Genomic DNA, 12,890 nt, shown 5'->3' on the forward strand with positions numbered 1-12,890 from the left:
CCCCCCTTTGCCATCAGCTCCGTTCCCCCAGTGCCTTCAGCTCTCCCCCACCCCAGTGCCATCAGCTGCCCCCCCAGCTACCCCCCTAGTGCCATCAGCTGCCCGCTGCCCGCCTAGTGCCAACAGCTGCCCGCCTAGTGCCATCAGCTGCCCCCTAGTGCCATCAGCTGACCCCCAGTGCCATCAACTGCCACCTCAGTGCCATCAGCTGCCACCTCAGTGCCATCAGCTGCCACCTCAGTGCCATCAACTGTCCCTATGTGCCATCAGGTGCCCCCCCAGTGCCATCAGCTGTCCATCAGTGCCATCAGCTGCCGCTCCAGTGCCATCAGTTGCCACCTAGTGCCATCAGGCTCCCCCCAGTGCCATCAGCTTGCCCCCCAGTGCCATCAGCGGCCCCCTCAGTGCCATCAGCTGCCCCCTCAGTGCCATCAGCTGCCCCCTCAGTGCCATCAGCTGCCCCCTCATTGTCATCAGCTGCCCCCTCAGTGCCATCATCTGCTCCCCCCATGCCATCAGCTTCCCCCCAGTGAGCATGGAGTGCTGCTCTGGGTGACAGCCCCACTGGGAGCCGTGACATCAGCCACACAGGGCTGACATAGGGGAACGCCATGCGGGGGACATGGACCGGCTGCAGAGTACCCTGCCCCATCTGCCCCCTCATCACTTACTGTCCATGCCCGGGAAGGGGAAAGGTTGTGCACCAAGCTGCTACTCCACAGCCAGCTCCAGGTCGAACCGAATGTGATTCACACAAGTGAAGAGCTCCTGCATGGTGACCAGAGCGCAGATCTACCCTCACACCGGGAACCAGCATCAGCCCCAGTGGCTGAACGGGCTGTCTGCAAGGCACTGTGGGAAGAGGGAAGGAGCGGCGGTGCATGCTGGGTAACGTGACCTGTGACCGAGGACACATGGGCGAGCGGCTGCAGGTACAGGACGGTGCTGGGCGCTGTGCACACTGGAGCCATATGTTCTGCCATTATCTGCCAGAGTGACTACGTGTTCTTCAGCCATGAAAACCGCAGACACGCATGAACACATATGTGTGAATGGTGTTAGTTGCTCATCTATAAAGAAGTGCACTGACTTGACGATGTGTCAGAAACAAAGTGCAGCGAGGTACCGGCCGGCTAGTGACCACGGAGCGGTGAGTAATACCAAGCGCTTCACTCCCGCTCCGTGGTCACATGACACAAACGAATTTATGTCGAATTACTCGATTTAATCGAATAATCATTTCAGCCCTAGTACCAATCAAACCGTCATCTCATCCCGCAAAAAATGAGACCCTACCTAAGACAATCACCTGAAAAATAAAACAAATATGGCTCGCAGAACATGGTAACACAAAAACAAGATTTTATGCTGTTCAAAAATGCTTTCACTGTGTAAAACTTAACAAGAATAAAAATAATAGACACATTAGGTATCGCTGCATCCGTAACAACATGCTCTATAAAAATATCACATTATATACTCTGTCGCTGTAAAAAGCTGGTGAACGCTGTAAAAATAAAATAAATAAAAACTATGCCAGAACAGCAATTTTTTGTCACCTCGCCTTACAAAATGCATAATATCGAGTGATCAAAAAGGCATATATACCCCAAAAAATGACATATAAGACAATCACTCAAAAAATAAAAAGCAATGGCACCCGTAAACCAATCCATAAAAATCTGCACTGCAAAAGCCATGTGCCCCCACAGCAGTTTACCACCACATATGGGGTTTTGCCATATTCATAAGAACATTTGTAACAAATTATGGGGCGCTTTTTCTCCTGTTATACCTTGTGAAAATGAAAAATTTGGGGCTACAGCAACATTTTATTGGAACAAATAAAACGTTTCATTTTCACAGCCAAGTGTTTTCAAATTTCATAAAACGCTTACAGGGTCAAAGTGCTCAGTACATCCATTAATATATTCTTTCAGGGGTGTAGTTTCCAAAATGGGGTACGTCAGGGTCTCTTCAAATACAAAATGGTGCCCAAAAACCATTCTTGCAAAATCTGCCTCCAAAAACCATATGGCTCTCATTTCCTTCTTACCACTGCCACGTGCCGCGACAGCAGTTCACTACCACATATGGGGTATTTCTGTGAACTGCAAAATCAGAGTAATGTATATTGAGGTTTATTTTGCTGTTAACCCTTGCTGTGTTGCAAGAAAAAATTTATTAACATAAAAAAATTGCAAACAAAAAGGACATTTTGAAATGTCACCTTTTTCCAAATTTTCTCTAATTTTTAGATTTTTTTATAAAAAAGGTAAAACATATTGACTCAAATTTACCACTAACATGAAGTACAATGTGTCACGAGAAAACATGTGTCAATGTGTCACGAGAAAAAATCTCTGAATGGCTTGGATAAGAAAGAACATTCCAAAGTTATTACCACATAAAGTGACACATGTCAGATTTGCAAAAACTGGCCTGAGATTTAAGGTGAAAAGTGGCTCCGTAACTGAAGGGATTACACACCATTCAAGTACATACAGGGGCATTGCTAGGGTTTCAAAAGATCCGGGGCCCAAGCCCCAATGCATATTGACCAATTCTCTAAGTCGACCAACCGACCCCAATCCCCCCACCACTGCAAACACTAGTACTGAAGACATTTTACTGTACTTACTATACAGCTATACCTCTCAAATCCAGGGCCTCCCAGGTGACGTCTCCTCTCATGTAGATCTTCACTGTCCTAATCTTCTCCATTCGGTCCGGACAACTTCTCTCAACCGCCTCGTCTATGCAGAGTGTGACACACGGACATCTTAGGTTCCTCACTTTTCTGTACCCCCAAATACTATTCTGAAGAAAAATTAGTGCTATACAGTAATAGTGATCCTCATAGTCCCACCAATAGTAATTCCCTTCTAGAATGCCTCATTAGTAATACTGCTGCCTACAGTGGCCCCAACAGTGATAGTTCTCCCCAAGAGTGCCTCCATTAGTAGAAGAGCCCTCCAGTATTAATAATGCCGCTACAGAGCCTCCCAGTAGAAATAAGGCCCCTATTGTTCCCCCAGTGGTAATAAAGCTATCTACAGACCCCTCAGTAGTAATAAGGCCCCAACAGTGCTCTTAGTAGAAATAATGCGGATCTATAAGTCCCTCCTAAAGAGCCCCCAGCAGTAATAAGAACGCCTAATGTCCCCTGGATTTAAAATGCTCCCACAATGCCCCCATATTTATATCACCCCCTACTGTTATAATGCTCACCCTGAAGTGCCCCAGTATTTATATCGCCCCCTACTGTTATAATGCCCCTAAACTGCCCCCAGTATTTATACTGCCCCTACTGTTATAATGCTCACACTGAAGCGTCCCAGTATTTATAATGCCCCCTGCAGTGCCACCTGTAGTTATATTCCTCCGTTTAGTGTCCTCAGAAATTATAATTCCTCAGCCCCTCCACCATACAGTCCCATGTAAACACCATTATTTCCCTCCCTCCATCATAGAGTCCCATGTAAATACCATTACACCACCTCTCCAGCCCCCCAAATAACATCCCTCTCTACCTACAGCCCCCTCCAAAATACAGTTCCATGTAAATAACATCACACCATCTCTCCTGCCCCCTCCAATATACAGTCCCACATAAATAGCATCACCCCCTTCCGAGCCGCCTTCAACATACAGTCCCATGAAAAGAACATCACCCCCTCCCCAGTCGCCTTCAACATACAGCCCCATGTAAATAACATTACCCCTCAACATTCAGTCCTGTGTAAATAATATCACTCTCTTCCACGTCCGCCTTCAGCATATAGTCCCATGTAAATAACATCACCCCCTCAATTTTCAGTCCCATGTAAATAACTTCCCTCCCTTCAGCCCTAACATACAGTCCCAGTTAAATAACCACAACTCCCAGCATTGCTCTGCCGCTCCCTTCACTTACCTCTCCTCATGTAGCAGACCTCACCACATCTTCTTCCCAGGACTTCTCTTCACTACTGAGCCGTCCTTTCCTGCACTAGTCACATGATGGTGACATCATCGCAGGTCCTTTTCAGCTACTGCATTTAGAACTGATCACATCACCTGTGATGTCATCACAGGTCCTTCAGCTCTTGCAGGGCATTAGATTCAATTGTATTGCCGTCCTGAGGACGGCAATACAGTTGTATCTATCTGGCAGGCAGGACATTCAGGGCCTGGAACTAAATATTAGGGGCCCAGGCCCCGAATGTTTTAACCTAGCAACGCATCTGAGTAAATACAAATAAGGCCTCTTGCACACGAACGTTGCAATGCACTCGGCATCACGGATCCGGACCCATTCACTACGGAGTGCTTCCGTGGTGTTTCTGTCTGTGCCTCCGCACCGCAAAAAAAAATAGAACTTTTTTTGCGGTGTGGACGGATTACGGACCCATTCAAGTTAAATGGGTCTCGATCCATACCGGCCACCGCACGGACGTTGCCCGTGCATTGGGGACCGCAAATAATTCCCAATGCAAGGAATGGATGCACAACATTCGTGTGCAAGAGGCCTAACTGAAAAACACTGGCTTAGTCTTCCCTGTACAGGCATTTCAATGTTATGACTTGCCAGAAATTTGTACTGTTCAAAGTGATAAGCTGGCCGTAGAGAGGACTGTGACATGCATATCTTATCTGTTGTTTGGACTATTGGTCTTAGTATAACAATTTAATAGCCATGCACAGACAAATAATTACAGATGAGGTCAGCGGAGTACACAGAGCCCATAGGGCAGGCATGGCCAACCTGCGGCTCTCCAGCTGTTGTAAAACTACAACTCCCACCATACCCTGCTGCAGGCTGATAGCTGTAGGCAGTCTGAGCATGCTGGGAGTTGTAGTTTTGCAACAGCTGGAGAGCCTCAGGTTGGCCATGCCTGCCATAGGGCCTCACGGCAAAACTTCATTTAGACGCCCCCCCTCCCCCACCTACTGAGATTTCTGTGGAATTTATAATTTTTCATTAAGTGGAGGAAACTATAAAATTACACAAAAAGTCACGCTCCACATCTCACTTTACTCAACATTTTGTAAAAAGTGGAACAGGTGCTTCATGTATAAGGCACTAATTCTGAATGCCGCACTTCTCTGTGTATTTACACCAGAACCATTTCCCCATACAGATCTAAATCACTGTTTTCCCTTACACAACAAAACTTTCTGCCTGCAATCTCCAATAGGGGGAGCGCTACACATTTATACACTTACCACTGACTGCAATGACAGCTCTAAGAATCTCTTTGCACTGACCTGCCCCTAGTGGCAGCTGCTGGAAAATGCAGCAGCAAATCGTACAATAAACTTCAGGTTATGACCAGATCAAAATTTCTATAAACTTAGTTATTTATTGTTTATATGAAATATTTTGGTCAGTGAGTAGCTGACAAAAAGCAAAACCAGTTCAAATATAAGATGATAATTAAAGGAAAAAAAACAGTTCATACTAAAGTGACTATCCAGTCATGAGCTCTAAACTGGCCTTTTAGGTAAGGTTAAAGGGCTCTTCTGAGGTTTTTGGTTTTTTAACTGATGACCTATCCTCTGGATAGGTCATCAGTATCTGATTGGTGGGGGTCCGACCCCACCAATCAGCTGTTTGAGAAGGCACCAGCGCTCACAGTAGTGCCAAGGCCTTCTCTCAGCTTTTCCTAGGCCAGTGACGTCTGTCTGTTCTTCTTGTCTTACAGTAAGTTGCGGAATGGCGGCATTACTCGCATGTCTCCATAGCGGCTAAATTGTGACAGGGGTAGGATGTTCAAGTGATGTTGGCGTTATATAGGAATTTCCTGTTGTTCATCAAAACATACACGGAATGGGACCCAGAATATGGACAATATCCGCTGATAAGAAATCGCTGCGGAAGGAATCCAAATTTTATTCCTTCATGCTGCGGTGCATACGAATACATATAATATGAAAACAGGGATTGTTATGCCTCTCTCCCTGCCAATGAAGTTGCGTGCAAACAGATAAGAAGGGAAGTGACATGCACAGTGGGAGATATTGAGACGGGAGACGCATTTAGCAGGGACATGCGCAGTCGATCATCAGAGACGCTGAGGAGACAGGTGGTGGCGGCCATACTGCACTTATGTATCGTTATTGGTGAGAGGAAGAAGTAAGAAACGTTTTATTATATGGTGATAATATTATATCACCACATTTGAATGTATATTAAGTATTTATTGGAGGAGAGTTTGGCACAACCCCTTATGGGAGATATATACAGTATGTCCATATCATGTGAATTGCATTATGGCTTGAGAAAGGCTTATGTGAAGCCAAAACGTTGCCTGTTTGCTGTGTTGGTTGAAAATAAATCTTGCACAAAGGAAGACGCTGGTCACGTTTCATTTTTTTATGTCTACTATTTACAGCGGGAAAGAGTCTGACTGCTGGTGACCGTGACGCTTCCAAAGACGTGGGACACTGGTGCTGTCCTTGAAACGTATTTTCCTATCTAAAGGATAGGTCATCAGTTAAAAAATCTCAGAAAACCCCTTTAAAGGACATAGCGGTAATCCGTATCTACAATTTAGCTACAGTTTAGACTGGGTTCACATCTGTGCTGTGAACTCCGGCAGTCTGTTCCGGCGGAGTTCACCGTAGATCCCCATTCACAATAAAGGGATCCGGCAGTAATATGGCTGCTTTCTGGCAAAAGGGTGACATGATCTTTGATTGGTATTTTACTGGGCAAAATAGTGCAGCACTCCCCGCTATTCTGTCTGGCTTCTTTGATGGAAACTGCAATATGAAAGTCCAGCTACTGCCGGTCACACATGCTCAGTCTCTCTCCTCACAGCTAGGTCTCTGTATGTTGACTGCTGAGCGTCCAACAGACATGGAGAGAAGTAAGGAGCCTGATTTTGCACAGCAGCAACACCAAGGAGGACTCAGGGAAGCAAACCCAATGAGATAGGTACTTTTATATGCTGGAAATTAGTTCAAAGCAACAGCAGGTATGAAAGTGATTCATGTATAAGTTATACATGAATCACTTTCATACCTGCTGTTGCTTTGAACTAATTTCCAGCATATAAAAGTACCTATCTCATTGGGTTTGCTTCCCTGAGTCCTCCTTGGTGTTGCTGCTGTGCAAAATCAGGCTCCTTACTTCTCTCCATGTCTGTTGGACGCTCAGCAGTCAACATACAGAGATATACAGTATAACCTCCTTCTGCTTCAGGAAGTATGCACACTTGGCATCAGTCTGGACTCACACCCTCCTTTGTGAGCTAAAAGCTCATCGCATTGCAGTGGAGGATAGAACTGCCTATCTATAGACACTGGGCCAATGCTGAAGTGTAACAGAGACATTCCTTTACAAACCACAGTGCAGATCAGACAAAGGGACTGCTGTCACCAGCAAAAGAATAACACTTTATTGCTGCTGAGGTCATGGAAACGTTAGGGGTTCATTTATCAAAGCTTCTGGTGCCCTACAGTAGTAATAATGTGTGAAAACTGCCTGCATCAACCATTAACTGCTCATACAGCGGGGGGTGGTCTAGGTTCCTACCGTATATTGGGTCAATGTTGGGTCCTTCACTGTCAAAAACTTCTGGGGACTTCTGGAAGAAGACTTCTTCTGCCCTCAGTGGTCAGGTCACATGACTATCAGGATGCTGGTACTAGGAGGCTGCTGCTAGGTCTAACTAGACCATCACAGTCCTAGTAGTGACAATGATCACTGGAACTGTGAGGATGTACATCCATATTTGCTTGGCATTTTGCAGAATGTCCATTCTTCTGCTTTTGATTGTGTCTCCATAGCGGTCCCAATACCCAGACCACGACCAACGTTTAGTCCTAGTGACACCATTGAGACCTAACTGGTTCAGTTTTCAGTCCTGTGATCACTATGACAGCCGATCTTGGCACCCACAGGAAAAAAATGCTGTTACAACAGATTAGAGTACAAATACATCTGGCTAAATGAATTTGTTAACCCTTCCTGCTGCCTCACTTACATGTCTGTTCTGTCAATGCCATTAATCCTGGGACTGAAGAGACCCCGCACAGTGCTCGGATCACTGACTGTAACTCTGACCCGGCCGTTTAACTCCCTAAAAGCCACAGTTCAATAGTAATCACAGCAGGCAGTTGCACAGAGGTAGGGGCTCCATTCCGGTTCCAGAGAGCTCTGGAACCGCCTGCCTGACCTCTTACCGCATATGTGAAACTAAACCGCCCTGTGAACAACGTAAAAATAAAAAGAAGGAATTGTTGTTTTTTTAAATCCCCCCAAAATAAACTTCTTTAATAGGGTTGATCATAATCCACCACCTAATATATATGGTACTGTATTTCTCTCTACGGATTTGGCAGTTATCTATAATGAGAGTTCTTCCGTGTAAGATAGCTGTACAACATTATGCTACAGCGAAGACCGTGGGTGCACCTGCACCCAGTAATGTGCCCTCTGTAAAAGTAAAAGGGGAGATTTATCAAACTGATGTAAAGTACAGGGTGGGCCATTTATATGGATACACCTTAATAAAATGGGAATGGTTGGTGATATTAACTTCCTGTTTGTGGCACATTAGTATATGTGAGGGGGGAAACTTTTCAAGATGTGTGGTGACCATGGCGGCCATTTTGAAGTCGGCCATTTTGAATCCAACTTTTGTTTTTTCAATAGGAAGAGGGTCATGTGACACATCAAACTTATTGGGAATTTCACAAGAAAAACAATGGTGTGCTTGGTTTTAACGTAACTTTATTCTTTCATGAGTTATTTACAAGTTTCTGACCACTTATAAAATGTGTTCAATGTGCTGCCCATTGTGTTGGATTGTCAATGCAACCCTCTTCTCCGACTCTTCACACACTGATAGCAACACCGCAGGAGAAATGCTAGCACAGGCTTCCAGTATCCGTAGTTTCAGGTGCTGCACATCTCGTATCTTCACAGCATAGACAATTGCCTTCAGATGATACGAGATGTGCAGCACCTGAAACTACGGATACTGGAAGCCTTCCTTGCGTGTATGGAAACCTGAATGAGTCTCACGCCGGCACATTTTGCTTTATATATTGATGGATTGGTGGACTACATGCAATAAACTTTTTTTGGGAGTCAATTAAAACATGTGACGCCAAGGCTTCTGCCGGCTAAACACTGCGGATTTCCCAACGTATGCTGCAAATCCAGTGTGAATAGAGCCCATTTATAATCAGGTTACACTATTCACAGCGGGCAGGTCTTCAGAAGGAGTCCAACTAAGGATACATCTGGCCCTAGTAGTTTATCATGATGTGGATTCAACTGGGGCGAAATCTTGTGCAGACACCTACCGTAATGTCCTCCTCGGGAAGGAACGCATTGCTTCTTTTTTTTCAGTGATGCGGTTTTATAAACCATGCACAGAATCATCCACATCATATAAATTCCCTCGTGGTTTTCCCATTGAAAACAGTGAGAGGTGATTGTGAGCAGATTCCCTAAGCATTTCAGTGTGGAATCCAATGTGAAATCCACACAGAAAAAAAGCTGTGTGAACATAAACTTTTTTTTTTAAATGCACCCTGGTGCTGCCCTATGGCTACAGTAGATTTAGCAGCATGGTGTGTGCCCAGGCAGTGAATGGAGTGCATACTCCTGTGCTCTGCACCAGTCTGGATACCACAGGGCACAGAAGTCAGTGGAAGCAGCATGGCGTGTATCCACTAAGCTGTACAGCACCACATTACAGATGAAGCCAGTAAACCAACTAGACTGAACCACCAATCCGGGGGCCACCTGCTGGCCACAAGTGGTTGACTGGAAAAAAAAAACGATTAAAGGGGTGAACATACCCATACCTCCCAACTTTTGAAAAGCTTAAAGAGGGAGAACATGTAGCAATTTTTTTTAAAACTATGCCATGCCTCTAACTCTGCCCATTGCCTATCTATACATGCCCAATCCCACCCAGTCCCCTTGGTACACCCTCACAATTGTTATTTCTGTTTTGTGCCCCGCACAGTAGTTATGCCCTCTTAGTGTTCCCACATATTAGTTATTCCCCCTTAGAGCTCAGTTTACAGTAGTGCTGTCACCTTAGTGAAGCCCTTACAGTAGTGGAAGCCACTGTAGGGTTAAAATAAAAAAGGAATACTCACCTACCCCCATCTCCCCAGACAAAGCGGTGGCATCATCGCACCTGCTGAGCAGGGATGGTCCCCAGCCTGTGCATTGCTCCTGCTGCTGGGGAGAGCACGGACCGGGGAATGGTGGAGTTGGGTGCTGACGGCTCTCAGATTCACCACTGCATTCAACCATATCTGCGTCCTCAGGACTGTGGGACAGCCACCAAAATCCATCAGGGAGGTATGCGTACCACCAAGGTCCCAGGGGCAGGGGTGCACCTAGCCTTTCTGCTGCCTGAGGCGAAAACTGAAACAGCGCCCCTCCCTCCCCAATGACAATTTCTTAACCTAACGGAAGCGTTCATTCCCCATGGCCCTTCCGCTCGCCTCACCTGGCCTCATTGGTGGTGCACCCCTGCCCAGGGGAGAAGAGGGGCCCATCCCAGTTGTAGAGTAGTAAGGCTACTTTCACATCTGCGTTGTGCTGTCCGGTTCTGAGATCCAGCACAGGCTCTCAAAGCCTCAGCACAACGCTTCAGTCTTGTCCCCATTCATTGTCAATGGGGACAAAACTGAAAAAAACGGAATGGACTCCACTAGAATGCATTCCGTTCTGGTTGGTTGTGTTGCCATGCTGGACACAAAATCTCTGCCAGCAGCCGGATCCGGCACCAAAAACCATGTAAGTTAAAGGGTTTCTGTCACCCCAATGTTCGCTGTCAAACAGGCTGACATTATAGATGTGAAAATGTCACCTGAATTTAACTCTGCATTTCTTTTATTTAAGTATGCCCCTGTATGCTGCCGGCTTTCTCACTGCGCTGAATACTGAACGGGACGACGCAGGCACGAGATTTACACGGCAGACGGGGTCAGCAGCTGGCCTGGCCCTGTCATCGAAGACAGAAGGGCGTGGAAATGAGGTGGGCGAACGGAGCCTCTAGGAGCAGGTGCAGGTGCTCCTAGAGGCTCATTTGCATATAATAAAAGGTAAAATTACACAAAAACGGGGGCATACTTAAATAAAAGAAATGCAGAGTTAAATTCAGGTGACATTTTCACATCTATAATGTCAGTCTGTTTAATAGCGAAAATTGGGGTGACAGAAACCCTTTAATGGCGCCATGAAAAAAACGGATCCAGCACCCATTGATCCGGCACGTTCATTTTCAATACAATACAATCGGATCCATTCTGAACGGATGCAGCCGGTTGTATTATTATAACAGAAGCGTTTTGCGATCCCATGGCGGAGCTCAAAACAGGTCAGCAAAATCGCATAAGTGCCAGGCAATGCCAGGGGCTGCTCCCTGCCGAATCCTAATGTGCTACTAACCTAAACTGAGAGTGGGGTTTGAGGGCTGACAGGGTTCAGTGTAGCAGTATGAAGCTGTGCCATGGGGGGCCCTACACACATAACTTTGCTTGGGGCCCCAGGAATGCCAAATCTGCACCAGCACATAGACAAAGTAGGCATCAATCCTAGACTATGCGTCATTATACGACCAGACACTGTTCACACAAGTGCCAAGGTGCGGAGCACCTGTCACTGTGACCAGGGATGTAAACTTTACCATGCGGTCCGAACTACAGAGGGCTATGGTGCCACCCGTCTCCGTATGGTACCACCCGTTAGCGCAAGTTCTCACCTGACTCGGGGTCCGGAGCGCAGATGGGAGGAGAGAGAAGAAAGGAGTTAGGGCGACCGGAGGCTAAAGTCACTTCTTCTCAGAACATGGAGCGGAAGGATTGTGGGGACCTATGGGGAGGGGAGAAGACTGAGTGGGTGGGAAGATGATCCAGTTCAGGAGGGAGGAGGAGAGAGAACAGGGAGGCTCCATGGCAAGGGGACAAGTGAAGGAGAAGCTGCTGCACGCCGGACTGGACGCATATGGCGCGAGGCAGCGGGGACTCCACCGTGCTCCTGGCATAGGAGAGGACTGAGGGCACTAGCTCCAGGGAAGGTGCCAACTTTCCGTGCACGAGGGGGCGAGGGCTGGGTCCACAGCATGCCATCTATTTTTGTAAAGTCATGAAAGCAGAACCACAGTGAGGGAAAAGCCATGGCTGACACCGCCTTAGGGAATTGCATTATTAGCAATTCCCCTGTATACTATTATCTAACTATCCCAAAACAAAAAGGATTTTATGACCAGTCTCTGTCTGGGGCACACTTCTGATGGCCATTTTGTGTTCAGTGGCACATATTTATTCACACACCTGCCTCTCAGATGGTTATAGTGTACCGTAGAGAAAGCGCCAGTAACACCTCCGAGTGGCACAGCTATGTCTTCCTGTTCTGGGCTTACTTGTGACTGCACCATTTTGCTAGCACCTCTGCACTACAAGTCCCAGGCAAATGAGTGAAGTCTCCGGGAAACTGAATGTGCATCACGGTCAGGGGCGTAACTAAAGGCTCATGGGCAGGGGCGTAGCTAAAGGCTCATGGGCCCTGGTGCAAGAGTTCAGCTTGGGCCCCCCTTCCCTCAGTGCTCTGTGGCCAGGGGCAGGGGAGCACATAGCCTTCCTGCTGCCTGAGGCAAAAATTGAAATGGCACCCCCCCATGCTAAATTCTCGGCCTAACCCCTTCCCTAGCCAGAGTTGTGACGATCAAGCACTTTCTATAATACCAGTGTCTTCTTCTGTGACACAAGGGTCTTTGGGCCCCCTCAGGCTCCTGGGCCCGGTAGCGACTGCTACCTAAGCACCCCCTATAGCTACGCCCCTGCTCATGGGCCCCGGTGCAAGAGTTCAGCTTGGGCCCCCCTTCCCTCAGTGCTTTGTGTGTCTTCTTATGCGACACAAGGGTCTTTGG

General features: G+C 46.9%; 1 protein-coding gene across 1 annotated transcript in view; it reads right to left on the reverse strand.

Annotated features, from left to right (window-relative positions):
- Nucleotides 1–11,838, reverse strand: part of LOC120989619 (ceramide synthase 4-like) — a 207,434-nt gene extending 195,596 nt beyond the window's left edge. The window contains exon 1 of the mRNA XM_040417835.1: nucleotides 11,724–11,838. The gene's annotated coding sequence lies outside the window, so the exon portion shown is untranslated. The remainder of the gene's footprint in view (nucleotides 1–11,723) is intronic.
- Nucleotides 11,839–12,890: the final 1,052 nt, after the last annotated feature.

The sequence above is a fragment of the Bufo bufo genome, chromosome 2 (assembly GCF_905171765.1).
Source record: "Bufo bufo chromosome 2, aBufBuf1.1, whole genome shotgun sequence".
Taxonomy (NCBI): Eukaryota; Metazoa; Chordata; class Amphibia; order Anura; family Bufonidae; genus Bufo; species Bufo bufo.